The sequence below is a fragment of the Lactuca sativa genome, chromosome 9 (genome assembly GCF_002870075.4).
Source record: "Lactuca sativa cultivar Salinas chromosome 9, Lsat_Salinas_v11, whole genome shotgun sequence".
NCBI classification, from domain to species: domain Eukaryota; kingdom Viridiplantae; phylum Streptophyta; class Magnoliopsida; order Asterales; family Asteraceae; genus Lactuca; species Lactuca sativa.
In genome coordinates, this window is record NC_056631.2 from 215,828,529 (window position 1) to 215,846,137 (window position 17,609).

Sequence of the window (17,609 nt, forward strand, 5' to 3'; positions counted from 1 at the left end):
TTATCATTGTGTACAACATATGATAATAGAGACAACTTTTATCTTAAATAGTAAAAAAAATGTTTTGTATCATTAATATTACCATAATTATGTAGAACATATGATAATTGCGACGTCTTTTATAAAGTTAAAACTTTAAATTGTATTACATACATGGTTGTAAAACTTGGCTAACACAACCAAATACTCGTCATGTTACTTAAACTCGGCCTCCAATGGAAGCGAGTTTGCCTAACTCAGCCAGAAGACACTCGGATCCTTATTAAACTCGATCCAAATCTAAAAGATACGGTCTAAAATCATTTTCGAAATTCTGAATTTTAATTGGTCAGTTGTCGACAAAGACAATCTCACCAAAGAATACACTCAACTTCCTACAAAGTTAGATGCAAGGAAGATCACATGGCTTAGTCCTTTTAAAATATTTCACAATTTTTCCTATTTATAAGGAGAATACATTCTCTTGTTTACTCTCACGATCAATGTGAGATGAAGACATTCTAATTAAACTCATTTCTTTATTTGCCAATAATTTCATTTTGTTAAATAAAATATTAAATAATAAAAATAAAACGTTATCCAGAAAATTTATTGTTTAATAGTTCCATTTTTCAGTAATCTCGTGAGTTTCTATAAAAAATCATGTTTTTATTGAATAACTTTTTGTTAAATCCAAAAATTATAAATTCAGTTAGGTACTTAATATAGAATGTTTGTTTATATGTATTTTCATGATTCAAAATGTCATTATAAAATGAATTCATTTATAAAATATAATCGAGTATATATTTCGTGCTTTTGAATCAAAGTGATTTTTCAAACAATTATAATTTTATGTTTAGGTAGATTTTTTTATATTTATATAACATTATGTAACTTATAATATTATTATAAACAATTTGAATAATCATGGGAGTTTCAAATGTATGTGGTAAAAGTAAAATGCTTCATTTATCGGTCTGAATTGATCAAACTCGGACCGATTCAGCTTAATATATCAAACTACATAACGTTTTTTTCTATTGAAACCCGGTTTGTATATATTTTGTGTTTTTGAATCAAAATAATTTTTAAACAATTATAATTTTATGTTTAGGTAACTTATTTATAATATTATTATAAACAATTTGAAAAATCATGGAAGTTTCAAATGTATGTGCTGAAAGGAAAATGCTTCCTTTATCGGTCCAAATTGATCAAACTCAGACCAATTCAACTCAATATACCAAACTTCATAACGGTTTTTCAACTGAAACTATGTTTGAACCTAAAAAAATCTTATTCAAAACCATTTTCGGGATTCTAAAACTTAAATGGACAGTTGTCAATAAAGACAATCTCACCAAAAAATATCCTCAACATCCTAAAAAGGTAGGCATAAGGAAGTTCTCATGGTTTGGTCCCTTTCAAACATTTCACAACCTTTCCTATTTATAGAAGAGGAAACATTCTCTTGTTTACTCTCACCATCGATGTGGGATAAAGACATTGTAATAAAACATGCTTTCTTGTTAATAAAACATTATTCAACTTATTTAGTAAGACATCATTTCTCTTGTTTACCCTTTCTTTATTGTTCAATAGTTCCATTTTTCTATAATCTCGTAAGTTGCTATCCAAAAAAGTAAGTTCTTATTGAATAACTTTTTGTTCAATTCAAAAATCATAAATTCAGTTAGGTACTTAATATAGAAAGCTTGTTTATATGTATTTTCAAAATTCAAAAGTTCATTATAAAAAGAATTCATTTATAAAATATAATTTGCATATATATTTCGTGCTTTTGATCAAATCGAATTTTCAAAAAATTATAATTTTATTTTTAGGTAGATGTTTTTTATATTTATATAACATAATGTAACTTTTTAAAATATCATTGGAAACAATTTGAAAAATCATGGGAGTTTCAAATGTATGTAGTGAAAGGAAAATGCTTCTTTTATGGTCCAAATAGATCAAACTCGGACCGATTCAACTAAATATACCAAACTATATTTTTTTTCTAGTGAAACCCAGTTTGTATATATTTCGTGCTTTTGAATCAAAGTGATTATTCAAACAGTTATAGTTTTAGGTTTAGGTAGATGTTTTTTTATATTTATATAAAATTATGTAACTTATTTATAATATTATTAGAAATAATTTGAAAAATCATGGGAGTTTCAAATGTTTGTTGTGAAAGGAAAATGATTCCTTTATCGATCCAAATTGATCCAGCTCCGATTCAACTCAATATACCCAACTACATATTTTTTTTCTAACTGAAACACGGTTTAAACCTGAAAAAATTCGGTTCAAAACCATTTTTGGAATTCTAAAAGTTAACTGGACACTTGCCAATATAGACAATCTCACCAAATAATACCTTCAAAATCCTACAAAGGTAGGCATGATGAAGTTCTCATGGTTTGGTCCCTTTGAAACATTTCACAACCTTTCTAATTTATAGAAGAGGAAACATTCTCTTGTTTACTCTCACCATCGATGTGGCATGAAGACATTGTAATAAAACACCATTTCTTGTTTATAGAACATTATTTAACTTATTTATAATATTATTATAAAGAAATTGAAAAGTCATGGAAGTTTCAAATGAATGTGGTGAAAGGAAGTTAAAAAATGGGGTTTCAAATGCATGAGATTCAAGAAAAAATGCTAGCTTTATAAGTATGTATGATTATTTTGGATGACATATATTATAAGATTTATATGGATAAATATTATACTTGAAAAATAAAAATATGTTCTTTTTAGTTGTTACAAGTTAATATTTTTAAATTGCTATACATATAAGTCCATTATGTCATTTTGATGTACACTATTTTTTAATTTAAAGTCTTTTTATTTATGTTATTTGTGATATATAGTTTTAGGGTTGTATTCAATTTGCCTCTTCTTTCATTTACACTAAAATCACCATCAACATATGGATGAATCATATGTACCCATAATTAACAAATTCTTAGAACATGATAAAAAAATACAAAGTAGTAACACCCCAATTTTCATATATAGATTATATAAAAAATAATCGTTCCAACATCTACCAAGATCAATTATGAACTTACTTATAGACTAAACTATAGAGGAAGCAAAATAAAAAAATATATATAAAGTTTTCAACCGAAGAGCTTCGAGTGTTACGTCTTTGCGGAATTTCTTTGTTTGTCTTCTTGATTAATCCTCCTCCTTGTCCTTTCCCTGCTACTAGATAAATAGTTTCCTGGGTTGCGCATATTTAAAGTTTCTAAATGGGTAAGCCTAGGGTCTAGTGAGTTCGTGTTGCGCATACATGTTCATCACTGAAAAAAACAAATAGTTTTATCATATATGTTCAATAAATCATACAACAAACATATCACCTGATAACATAGTTTAGGGGAACGATTAATTATCCAGAGAAAGAACCAAAGGTTCATTTCCCTTCTTCTTGAGACAACTTATCATCCATTGTACTCAAGTATTTTAAATATCCAAGGAAATGAGTATGATTCTCAATTCTCATCCCCGCCGATCACACACATCCGTCATACTCACGACGATTAAACACTCACCCGTTCCTGCTAAACATGTTATCCAAAAACACACCCAATAGATAATAACATTTGTACGCAACCATACTTATCATAAAACATACTGTTAATAAATAATGAAAAAACGCATATAAACCACATAATAAACATTTATGTGCGAGCAACCACAGAACATAAAAAACTCACCTTGTTGGTGTTATGTCTCAACCGAAATTTACCACGATACATGCACCCTACATTTCACCAACAATTTTTCTAAGACTATGATCCTAGAAAACATCCTATGTGTTCATTTTGGCTCCACTATCTACGTGTCTCATTCGGCCAACTAATGATTATTAATTTACCTTAATTAATTACAACGATTTGTAATAATTCCTAACAAAATTATTTTATCTTTTATTTTTTGTAAAATTTCATTTCCATCATAAGGTTTCACACTCAAAACCCAAAACAAATGAACCCTTAAAATACAAGGACTTATGATAAATAATAATAATAATAATAATAATAATAATAATAATAATAATAATAATAAAAATAAAACTAATTTTAATGAAAATTAACAAGTTGTTAATACTGCAAGGACCATTTTGTACTTCGGTTATCAAATAAAATATGTACCGTATTTACTAAACTTTCTTTTACTAGAAAATTAGCCAAGTTATCAATAAAAAGGGACCATTTACGTAAATATCATTTTAATTAAATGGAAACACTTTCGAAATTGACGCAAAGGAACGCGCATATTGTTCTGTACTCCGTAGGGATTGAAATTGTAGAATTTTGATTGTTTCAAAAAGAACAACAGGTTATAAAAGTTGTAGGGATCACTTTTATAATTACCGTTTTCGTGTAGGTAGGCGAAAAGGCTAGACGAAAATATTCCACATGCGACTTTTGTTTTACAATTTAAAATTCTTATTTTCTTTTTAAATACTACCCACTAGGGATGGTATTCGGGTCGGAACCGAACCGAATCGAACCGAACCCGAATAAACCGAAAATCGAATAAGGGTAATTGTATGAACCGAAAACCGAACCAAATAAGCAATACGGGTTCGGTTCGGTTCGGGTATTATTCAATTCGGTTCAGTTCCGACCCGAATAACTCAAATAACATGTAGAAGATGATTAAGGAGCTGAATAACCCGAATAACATTTACAATATGCTTATAAATATTGTATTTTGTATGACTTGAATGGAGTTTGATCCCAGTAAAAACTAGTAAACAAGGATGAGGAGACGATTATTTTTTCCAGACATAAGGGCCGACTTTTTTTTTTCTTAACGTGAATGGACTTTGAAGTTTGAACTTTGAACTAGTGATGATCGATCAATGAGTCCAGATTATCGTAAGTCACAAGGGCAGCAGCCGCAACTGTCAATCAAAGAGTAATGTTGCAAGGATGAGAAAAACCTTAATCAATTAAAGAGTAATGTCGTCGACTCGTCGATTTGGTGTAATACAGATGATCGAATTCGATTTCGTTGATTTTTTTGGTGTATTGCGTGGGTTTTGTTGGGTAAAGATCGATAGAAAAGAAGACCGAATAAACAATCGTGTTAGGAAAAAAATATGACTTTTCATATTCGGTTCGGTCCTTTTGGACCGAATAAGCCCTTATTCGAGTAACCTAGACCAAATAACCCGAAAACCGAATAAGCCTTATATAGATACCCGAAAACCGAATCGAATTGCTGATTTGGGTCTAATTCGGTTCGGTTCGGTTTGGTTTTTGGTTCTGTTCGGGTTTTCGGGCCAAATTCTCATCCCTACTACCCACCCATGAACTAATACAGTACCCTTTCTTCCCTACCCGGAAATCCTTATTTTCTGCCATTTTTAAACATCCTGGAGCTTCGAAAATAATATTAAATAAATAAATAAATTCACCATTAGTCATCTCCATTTTTTCTAACACACATTCATAATAATTTTTCAGAAATCAACTTGAATTCAAGCTTTTTACCAAAAATCTATACATTTCAAAATCATCATCAATTAAAATCCTAGTGGCCTGAATAGAGACATTAAATGGAACCAAAACACAAAGTATAGATGTATAAACCTAATCAAAGGACTATATCATGTTAAAATCAAAGAATCATACCTTAATTTTCTAGAAACTCTGAAATCTTCAAGAACTTATAATCCCGATTTCTCTCTTAATTCTCAACCTTTTCTTGCAATTCTAGTGAGTTTTTCATAGGGTTTTTCGAGCCTTATATAATGCCTAAGTGTATAACTGATAAAACCCCAAGGGTGACGAGTTTTATGATTAAGCCTCATTATTTTTCTTAATTAAACTCAATTACTCCTAATTAATCATCCATTATATTATTTTAATAATATGGTAAAATTATATATTTATGTTTTTTTATTTGAGTTATCACAAAAGTAATAAGTATGATTTTATAATTCAAATACATTTTCATTTTCATATTTTTCCATTTTTTACTCTGAAATTGAATATCTCATCAATGTTGTCAAAGTTTTCTAATGATTATAGTGATCTGTTGTGTCGACCTTAGTTGCCCATTTTTTTTATGTATAATTTGTAGGTACGACAAATAAAATGCATAAGTTTGAAAGTGTTTGAAATAAATGAAAAAAGTAATATATATATATATATATATATATATATATATATATATATATATATATATATATATATATATATATATATAGTTAAACATCAAATAAAATCTATTAAAGTAAACCAACAAATTAAGTTGAACCCTTCCCTTTCGAACCGGAAGTACATGAAACCATAGACAACAACTGTAAACAAAAAGTTTAGTGAGTTCCCCAAAATACCACATATCATACATAACATACGGGTCATATATATCATACATACCAAACATATCAAACATGCTATAGGAGGTGTTATGTGTCAACCATAGCCTTGTCATTATGACGCGAGCTATATCATGGTCTTTCCTTGTCAGGTAAAAACAAGTGTCAGGAGCCACCTCCTGGTCTTTCATGAAAGCATCATAAAGACAACTAGCATACAATCTACATCTAACTATCTACTTAACTGTCATGGTCCAAACCCTGGTCTTGCATACTGATTTGCCAGGAGCCACCTCCAAGTCTTTCATACAAATGTCAAGGGGCACCCCTGGTCTTCTCATAATACATAAACCAATGGAGCGGCATTGGTGCCTTCGACCCATAATATAGTGAGGAGACTCACCTCAGACAGCTAAAACCCATGGATAAATCTCTTACTGCAGATCCACTAAAATCCTCATGTTATCAAATACCAAAATAACATCAAATTAATAATTAGGTCTTGACCCACATTAAGATTCCAAATTAGGGTAAAAGACCATTTTACCCTTCCTCTAACTTTGCCCAAGGCCAAGGCCCAATCCAAATGTACACAAGCCCAAAATCCAAAATAAGCATCTAAGGCCCAAAGATGGCCCAATTTTCCAAATTAGGCCCCATCCCTTTCATGGACCTTTTTCTAAAAAGTCCAACAAAATCTCAACAATCCAACCCATGAATTATGATGGCCCAAAATGGACCAAGACAACAAAGCCCACTCAAGCCCAAAACCGAAGCCCAAAAGAATCCAACCTACGGTGTACGTTGGGTGTACTCAGCCTGTACGTGCAACGTACAGCTTAAAAGGCTTGTACGCACAACGTACATATTGGTATGCCCCGCATACTCACCAGCTTGGCCAACTTTCCTAATTCAGCTCTTAATCCAATAAGACTGCGATCTAAACTCATATCTGACTTCCCTAAGGTGGTTAATTACATAAAGTTGCCAACTTTATGTGCATGCATGGCTTAAAGGGGCTCTAGAGCTTAAAAGGGCTTAATAAACGACTTAATACATGCATGAGACGGAAACCACCATAAAGTTTACACCTTTATGCCAAGGAACCCTTAATATGTCCATATCTATAAAGTTAAGCTCCAAAAACGGCCTTAACTCCCAATCACCAACCAAAAAGGACCAAAATGACCAAAAACATGCCAAGGAGTAGATCTAAGAAATGAAATGGTGAGGTTTGAACTTTTTACCTCATAAGCCACCAAAAGAAGGTGCTAAAGTTGGATCTCAAAGCCCTCTTCCAAAGAATAAGTCCTCAAGCTTCTTCTTCTAGATACACAAAACCCTCCACAAAAACTTCACAAGATATCAAAAGCACCCAGACAAAGGCTAAGGAATGAATTAGGGTATCAAGGTTAAGAAGGTTGGTTAAACAAGGCAAAAAGAGGCTACCTTGTGTCTTATATGGGGTACAACCCTTAAATTTAGGGTTTTTCTTTCCTCCTCATACGCCCAACGTACGAGGCCTCGGACACGCGACCATCCACCACTAGTACGCTAAGTGTACACATGTGACACCCCGCGTACTAGCTTCTCAGCTGGTATGCTAAGTGTACCCTGTTGTACACCCTGTATACTACTTACAAGGGAAAAAATGCAATTCTTCCAATTCCGAAGGGCAACAAGGAAAATCTCCATTTCCAAGCATTACAAACATTAATGTAGATACAAAACTAAACAATTGTTCTTGTAAGTAGTATGATGCTTTAGTACACATTGTGGTCACTTGGTAATGAATCTATTATGCTTAAATTATACATAATGTTTTAATATTGCATGGTAATGTAACATCCCACAAATCATAGAAAATTAAATTTTTCAAAAACAACCCATTAACCATAAAGTGTTTACAAAAACCATTGTTTCAAAAGTATAATCATAATCAGAGTACCCCAAGATCCAATATCATAAAAAAAATGTGCACGATCATATCTTCGTTTTTCCACAATCCTATGAAGTACCTGAAACAGTAAACTGAAAACGTAAGCCAAAGCTTAGTGAGTTCCCCCAAAGCACCACCACACAACATAATATAAACAAACATTTCATGTTTGGTCCAATCAGTAACAGGACTGGAATATCCCTGTAACAGCCCAAAATCTCAAGTATTGCTAAATTGCATTTTGGGGTGTTTTAAAGGGGAGACTCGGCGAGTTGGAGCCAGACTCGCCGAGTAGGGTCGCAGAATTGGTCGCGGGTTCGCGACTGGACTCGACGAGTCCAGGTATGGACTCGGCGAGTCGACGCTGTTCAGTGGAAAACCCTAGCCGTTCGGTTTGGGAAGTATTTAAGGGATCTTATGCCTCCATTGTTCGCCTTTTGGCCGACTGAGAAGGACCCTTAATCGTTGTGGACGTCTAGGGCAGGAGAGGGAGCTTTTGGAACCTTGAAGAATTTGTTAAGCAAGAAGAAGAAGAGTTTTGGCCAAAGGAATATCAAGGGGATCGAGTTCTGAGGTTTAGAGACACAGAGGGGGTGCTATTCAGGTAATATTCCGGATCATTTCTGCTATATTGATGTGTGCACGATTTTAGGGTTTATGAAACCCATTTGGTGATTTGATGGATTAGTATGTTGTTATACAAGAGTTTATACCCTAGTAATAGGATGAGTAGAGGTCCAGAAGTCCCATGAGTGTGTATCTCGGGAAAAACGTATCTCAGGAAGCAGTTGGATCGACTGCATGGCGTGGACTCGCCGAGTCGGATGATCAGACTCGGCGAGTAGCTTGAAGATTCACTGGGACTCGCCGAGTTGTTCTTCAGACTCGGCGAGTGGAGTCGGGGTGGCCCCGCGATTCTTCCAGGAGTGGCTCGTCGAGTCAAAGAGGATACTCGACGAGTAGAAGGGGAATCTCAGAGGAGTGAAGGACAACCAGACTCGCCGAGTCGCCAGGGAACTCGCCGAGTCCAGTCGAGCTGACACTGGACTGTTGACCAGAGTTGACTGGTGTGATTTCTTAGGGTCAGTTAACGTGGAAGATAGAAGTATTAAATAAGGGATATATGATGTTACAGGGAGCTTGTAGCTCGGAGGATCAAGTGCAAGGGATTTTAGGAGTTGCTATCTTCTAGTGTCCGCGAGGTGAGTCTTCTCACTATACCTCACCCGGAAGGGTTTGATTGTGTGACCGGAAGGTCAAGTATGTTGTGTGTTATGTTTATATGCTATGAATGGAAAGTTAGTTGCTACGCGTGATATACATGCTTATATATGGGCCGGAAGGCAAGGTATTATGTGACAGAAAGGTCAGGTATGATATATGATATATGTGCTTTATGTGTTAGAGTATTTGTATTATGTGTTATATATGTGTATGGGCCGGAAGGCAATTATCTTGTGGACCGAAAGGTCCGGGCCGGAAGGCGATATTATGTGGATCGAAAGATCCGGGCCGGAAGGCGATATTATGTGGATCGAAAGATCCGGGCCGGAAGGCAAAGTTATGTGGATCGAAAGATCCGGGCCGGAAGGCGATATTATGTGGATCGAAAGACCCGGGCCGGAAGGCGATATTATGTGGATCGAAAGATCCGGGCCGGAAGGCGTATGTGCGTAAGGTATATTGGGGAACTCACTAAGCTTCGTGCTTACGTTGTTTATGTTATGTTGTTTCAGGTTCTTACAGTAACGCGGGATGGCAACGGTTCGATTGTACACACCGAAGAAAGAGTTGTGTTTTGGAGGATCCTGGTCTTCTATTATAATGAAAATGAAACTATGTTTTGTAATTCAAATGTGATTAAGATTTTAAACAAGTGTTTTTAATATTAAATCGATTAATTAAATGAAAATTTTGTTTTTTGGAAATCTTGGTGTTACAAATTGGTATCAGAGCCTTGGTTTTAGGGATTCGGACGCACCTACGGGTAAATCTGGACTCAAACTGAGGAAGTAAGAAAAAGTTTTCCAAATAAATGGTTTTCTAAAAGTGAATAAGAGTTCAAAGAGAAAGCAAGAAAGAGCAGTGTGTACAATCAGCCAGAGCCAAACGGTGATTTCCCAAAATACCCTTACTTTTGTATTATGAAATATCTATTATGCACTGTATGAGACATTGTTGCATGCTAGAGACAGGCTAGGTATTTCACATCTTAGGACTAGAGTGGCCTGATTTGTGATGCCTTAGTCTAGGGTTTGCTGTTATATGTGCGTTATGCTTTTGTGTGTGTGTGATGGGTGAGAGTATCTAGTTAGAACGCACAAGGGGTAAAGTTACGGGGTACAGAGGTACTTCCGAGGATGAGCCGAGAAGGTGGAGCTACCACAGGAGGGGAGTCCTATGTATGCTTCAATGCTCAAATGCTGCTTGCTTTGTGCTTTGTGGAGTTATCGATGATGGGAGTCAGCTACTAAGTGAGTATGACGATACTCAGGAGGTAGAGGGCTGGCATCATTAGTAACTCTTCAGCAGCTGATAGCAAAGAAGTGGGAGGACAGCGGTAGGGACTAGGGAGTAAACCTAGCCAAATGAGTGCGCTGGTAGAGTAGAGGATTTCGCTGGAAAGCGAGCACGCGCGATGAGATGGGTGAAGGAGCAGGTTTACCAGCTACTTAGGAACTCTGGGATGGTCCGTGTGGAAAGTATGGGTAGATGTGGCAGGTAGTATGGGCCCGTACTACTGAAAGAAGAGGACCCATACTTGATACAGGGGGCATTCTGAAGGTCCTAAGGAACAGATTGAGGATTGATGTTATGGTTCGAATACCATACATCGGAGTGGATACAGAGTGATGTTATGGTCAGGGCACCATACATCGGAACAGTTTGAGATAGATGTCGTGGTTCGAGTGATATACATCGGAGCAGATTGAGGAGTGGTGCTATGGTTCAGGTACCATACACCGAAGCATGTTGAGGAGGGATGTCATGGGATGAGTACCATGGTTCGTAGTGGATGATGCTTGTGGCTATCTTGTTATCCAGTTATCGATCGGACGAGCACGAGCGAGCGGGATGCGAGGATTCGCGAGATCCGGCGTGATGAGGTTGCTGCATTGTTGCGGGCTGAGTCGCCAGAATTGTTTGGGTCGATCAGAACCACTATGATTGAAGTAGTTTGATGAGCGATATGCGGCTTTCGCAGAGACGGCTGCCGCGGCGGTTACAGCGGCTGTAACGACAGTAAAGAAAGGGGCTAGTCGGGGTTTTCAGTATCGGGACTTCTATTATGCGAAGCCTCCCACATTCGATGGAGTTCAGGACCCGATTGTTGCTATGAGATGGTTATCAGACATGGAGGGGTGTTTCTCCACGAGTTTATGCCCTGCTGATCAGAGGGTGGGGTGTGCTCTGAACCTGTTGAGGCTCGGGGCGAAGGATTGGTGGAGATTGACCACGAGGTCATTTTCAGATGCGCAGAGGGTTGCGGTTTCATGGGATCAATTCAGAGGGATGTTCAGTACTCGCTATGTTCCGCGGGATGAAAAGGAGAAATTGGCTCGGAAGTTCGTTAAGCTGAGGCAGGATTTGGAGTCGGTGACTGAGAGCACCGGGATGTTTATTGAGAGGGCGATGTTTTGCCCTGAGTTCGCTTCGGAGCAGGCTCAGATGCCCGATATTCGAGTAAGCTCAAGGGGGTATCAGACAGTTCGTGTCTGCGCAGAGACGCGAGACCGTGTTGGTATCGCAGGAGGCCGCCATGTGGCGTGAGTTAGAGGTTGAGTTGCAGTTGCGTGAGCTGAGACAGGCCCCGATGCAGTCGCAGTCGGCGCCGAAACGGTTCAGGACCGTAGACGTTAGAATGGGGGATCGGAGCGGTCACACTTGTGGGAAGTGTGAGAGAGATGACACCGGAGCTTGTTGGCCCAGTGGTGCATGCCGCAAGTGCGGAAAGGAGGGGCATGGTGCACGGGGTTGTCGGCAGTCAGTGCCAATTCGGGATTCCAGGATTTGTTATCAGTGTCGGCAGGTTGGACATTTGAGGGTCAACTGTCCACAGCTTCTGCAGGATCGGTGCAGGCTCTAGCACCGGCCACCTTGAGGAGTTCAGGAGGAGGACAGTATGGAGCAGAGCCCAAGGGCTCGGGGTCGTGCTTAACGGCTTGCGGCAGAGGGAGACGGAGCAGTGCCGGAGGCAGCTGCGGGTATGATTCTCTCTTGATGTCTTGAGTAGCTTGCGTTGATTGTGGCGTATTGTTTGTGCTGGTGTCTGGTGTGGATTTCGATACGGTATTCGTTGTTTCGCAGGTTTGGCATGGTTATGGATTGGTGCTTCAGGTTTTCGCTTGGCATTTGTTGTTCCCTGATGGTTTAGTATGATTATAGTTTGGTGTTTTGGTGCCGGTAGCCTCGTGCGGTTTTCGATGCGATATTCAACCTTTGGCAGGTTGTGGGTTTGGTTACGGGTTATTGCTTGGGAATTCCGTTGGTCATCGTTCGTGAGGGTTGATAGTGGAGGTGCGGCACTGGGTTGATTGTCGGGTAGCATCTGCAGTTGTGGAGTGGATAATTGAAAGATCGGATTCTTTTGAGCGGATTGATCAGGGAGGAGATGTGTTTTGCTGAGGGTTGCTTACGCTTGTGGGAAGCAGTCAGTGGGTAAATGTTCTCTTTGTGCAGGATTGTTCTGAGAGGTCGTTAATGACGATCGGTGGCAGTTAGTCAGTGCTTTAGTGGGGGAGAATTAGAAAATTCTCCGGGAGATCGATGAGTATGTGAGGGTGCTTAGCTGCCGGGATTCAGCAGTGTTTGTCAGCGCAAAGTATAGGCCGACGAGAGCGAGTGTTGGGTATGCAGGGCGAGATACAGACCCAGGGCAGTTTATTGTGGAGGCCTGAGTGAAGGTCGGGATCAAACTTGAGTAAGTAACCGGGGTTATGCGATCAGAGTATTGGTATGTTTGAGGTACGTGATGGGTTGTACTGCATTAATCCCACGGGATTATGTTGTGCATGTTTCTAGAGCTGGAACCGGAAGGTTCCCAGAGTTAGAACCTGAGGGTTCGCAGAGTTTGGGTGTACGGACCCACAGAGATATAGCCTCGAGTGGCTAGCATGTGTTATGAGAGTCGGTCCAGTCATACTGGAGACTCTGTTGGTATTGCTGGATTAGTTTGAGATTTGCGGATCGCGTATGTTGCAGTGTGATTGCATTGAAAGGTCTGGCCCCGGGTATCGATCTTGTTTAGCGGAGACAGTGATTTTGATGAGTGGAGAGAGTGCATGGGATTGAGAGCCCCTGCAATGAGAACCAGAGTATGTGAATAGCGGTTACGCAAAAAGGGTGGTGTCGCTTGGGGCGAGCACCGTGGCACCGGTTGGAGTGGCATTATGTTCAAGAGAGTTCCGTGGAAAAGGAAAAGAGGAGGGTATGTAACTCCGAAGGGGGTGCAAGTTCACGAAAGTGAAAGCTGCAGAGCAGAGTTATGATTAGAGTATTTCGAGTATGGTTTTGAGCATTGTGTTCGCGGCGGTGGAGTAGGAACCTATCCGGTTGGGATGTCTGACGAGACTCAGAAAGGATGCAAGGGAGTAGAGAATCTTGAATTCTCAGTGTGATTCTGATCAGGGTATAGGACGGATATTAGTGGTTCGTCTTGGGAGATGTTCAAGGATATCATCAGTGTATCGGGTTTTTCAACCTACGAGTGTTGGGGCTAGTTCAGCATGTGTATATGATGGCAAGAGGAGAATTTGTGAGAGTTACTCTGGGAGTGAGGATGGATCTCTCAGTCGGTCCGGAATGGGCAAAGTGGGCTTTGGATCGAGGATCCGGTGGTTCAGGGTTTCCTAACCCTTATGGGTTGAGTGATCGTTGAGATTTGGAGCAGGGTGCATCTTGGGTAATTTCCGATTACAGAGAGTGATGAGCAGTTCAGAGTTCGTACTTTAGTTGGCAAAGCAGACTCAGCAGGTTAAAGAGAGTTAGTGATCGTCTAGAGTTAACAGGAAAGTTATGCAGGCAGACGCCGGTTCGAGCTTGAGTTTCAGGTCGATGACTTAGTACTCCTGAAGGCCTCTCTTTGGAGAGGAGTGATTCGATTCAAGAAGTGGGGCAAGTTGGGGTCCCGGTACATTGGGCCTTTTCATGTGATTGCGGGGGTAGGCCGGGTGGCCTAACGGTTGGAGTTGCCCATGGATTTGAGACAAATCCATGATATATTCTTTTCATGTGTCGCAGTTGAAGAGGTGTATAGCGGATGGGTCAGCAGTGGTTCTGCTAGAGAACGATTAGGTGGATGCGCGCCTGTGTTACGTCGGGAGGCCAGTGGCCGTCGGAGATCGGAAGATCAAGGTTCTGAGGAACAAGGAGGTACCTCTGGTAATTGGTTCAGTGGCGACCTCGGAAGATATCGGAAGTGTTTAGGGAAGCCGGAACGTGTGATGCGGGAGCAGCATCCAGAACTATTTTCAGGGTGAGACTTCGAGGGCGAAGTCTAATTCTAGTGGGGGAGAATTGTAACAGCCCAAAATCTCAAGTATTGCTAAATTGCATTTTGGGGTGTTTTAAAGGGGAGACTCGGCGAGTTGGAGCCAGACTCGCCGAGTAGGGTCGCAGAATTGGTCGCGGGTTCGCGACTGGACTCGACGAGTCCAGGTATGGACTCGGCGAGTCGACGCTGTTCAGTGGAAAACCCTAGCCGTTCGGTTTGGGAAGTATTTAAGGGATCTTATGCCTCCATTGTTCGCCTTTTGGCCGACTGAGAAGGACCCTTAATCGTTGTGGACGTCTAGGGCAGGAGAGGGAGCTTTTGGAACCTTGAAGAATTTGTTAAGCAAGAAGAAGAAGAGTTTTGGCCAAAGGAATATCAAGGGGATCGAGTTCTGAGGTTTAGAGACACAGAGGGGGTGCTATTCAGGTAATATTCCGGATCATTTCTGCTATATTGATGTGTGCACGATTTTAGGGTTTATGAAACCCATTTGGTGATTTGATGGATTAGTATGTTGTTATACAAGAGTTTATACCCTAGTAATAGGATGAGTAGAGGTCCAGAAGTCCCATGAGTGTGTATCTCGGGAAAAACGTATCTCAGGAAGCAGTTGGATCGACTGCATGGCGTGGACTCGCCGAGTCGGATGATCAGACTCGGCGAGTAGCTTGAAGATTCACTGGGACTCGCCGAGTTGTTCTTCAGACTCGGCGAGTGGAGTCGGGGTGGCCCCGCGATTCTTCCAGGAGTGGCTCGTCGAGTCAAAGAGGATACTCGACGAGTAGAAGGGGAATCTCAGAGGAGTGAAGGACAACCAGACTCGCCGAGTCGCCAGGGAACTCGCCGAGTCCAGTCGAGCTGACACTGGACTGTTGACCAGAGTTGACTGGTGTGATTTCTTAGGGTCAGTTAACGTGGAAGATAGAAGTATTAAATAAGGGATATATGATGTTACAGGGAGCTTGTAGCTCGGAGGATCAAGTGCAAGGGATTTTAGGAGTTGCTATCTTCTAGTGTCCGCGAGGTGAGTCTTCTCACTATACCTCACCCGGAAGGGTTTGATTGTGTGACCGGAAGGTCAAGTATGTTGTGTGTTATGTTTATATGCTATGAATGGAAAGTTAGTTGCTACGCGTGATATACATGCTTATATATGGGCCGGAAGGCAAGGTATTATGTGACAGAAAGGTCAGGTATGATATATGATATATGTGTTTTATGTGTTAGACTATTTGTATTATGTGTTATATATGTGTATGGGCCGGAAGGCAATTATCTTGTGGACCGAAAGGTCCGGGCCGGAAGGCGATATTATGTGGATCGAAAGATCCGGGCCGAAAGGCGATATTATGTGGATCGAAAGATCCGGGCCGGAAGGCAAAGTTATGTGGATCGAAAGATCCGGGCCGGAAGGCGATATTATGTGGATCGAAAGACCCGGGCCGGAAGGCGATATTATGTGGATCGAAAGATCCGGGCCGGAAGGCGTATGTGCGTAAGGTATATTGGGGAACTCACTAAGCTTCGTGCTTACGTTGTTTATGTTATGTTGTTTCAGGTTCTTACAGTAACGCGGGATGGCAACAGTTCGATTGTACACACCGAAGAAAGAGTTGTGTTTTGGAGGATCCTGGTCTTCTATTATAATGAAAATGAAACTATGTTTTGTAATTCAAATGTGATTAAGATTTTAAACAAGTGTTTTTAATATTAAATCGATTAATTAAATGAAAATTTTGTTTTTTGGAAATCTTGGTGTTACAATCCCCGGCCTAGTCAGTCATCAGACTGAAATGTCGCGGCCCTCTTAGTCATCAGACTAGAATGCCAATATATGATGGTCCATTCATTCATCGGACTGGAATACCCTCGGGTCCACTCAGTCATCGGACTAGAATACCATCGGTCTATTGGCTCACGCACATAGCAGTAAAGCCTTAACCCAAAACCATAATAAATCAACATATATATATATAACAGATAGCATATAACCAGTTAACAGACAAACAGACAAATCTACAAATTACTATCGCATAGCAATATCCTATATAACATAACTCAGTTCTAACATATCAATACCACATAGAAACTTCCCCTAAACCAGGATACATAACTCAATGGGCCGATGTTGGTGCCTTCGACCCACAAGTAAAGCGAGGAAAACTCACCTCTCAGTCTGAACAAATAGTTGAATAGGTCTCTGCTCCGAATCTCAACTCTAACCATCCCCTATTCATCAAATAGTGACCAATCTCAAAATCAACTCAAAATACCCAAAATACACTTAGGTCAAACTTAGTCAAATCTAGGTCAAAGTCAAAAAGTCAAACTTGGCCAATAGAGCTGAGTACGCCCAGCTGGTACGCATGGCGTACACGAGGCTTGAACAAAATGCAATGTGTTGACTTAATACACCCAACGTACAGTGTAAGCGGCCGAGTCCTTTCCTTCTTGTTAAGAGCTTAATCCTTAAGCTCTTTTGTCTATAATCCAGATCTAGTCCTAAACTAACGTCCTTAGCCATAAATTTTCCAACTTTATGGTCTTGCATGGCCAATAAGTGCCCAATAAAAAAACTCTAGCTACATAACCCATTAAGACCTTATAACTCATGCATGGAAGGAAACTAACAATCAAGATCACATTTTTATGCTTCTAAATGCTCCAAAACATCTGAAAAGACAGCTTATATGGACTAGAGTATTCCATACTCATAATATCAAGCTTATGGGACCAAAAGAACACAATTTCATGGATAAACAGGATCTAATCAAGGCTTCATCATGTTCAGAGCTTTATACATTCAAATGGTGCCAAATGATTTTGCTATTCTGGATCCA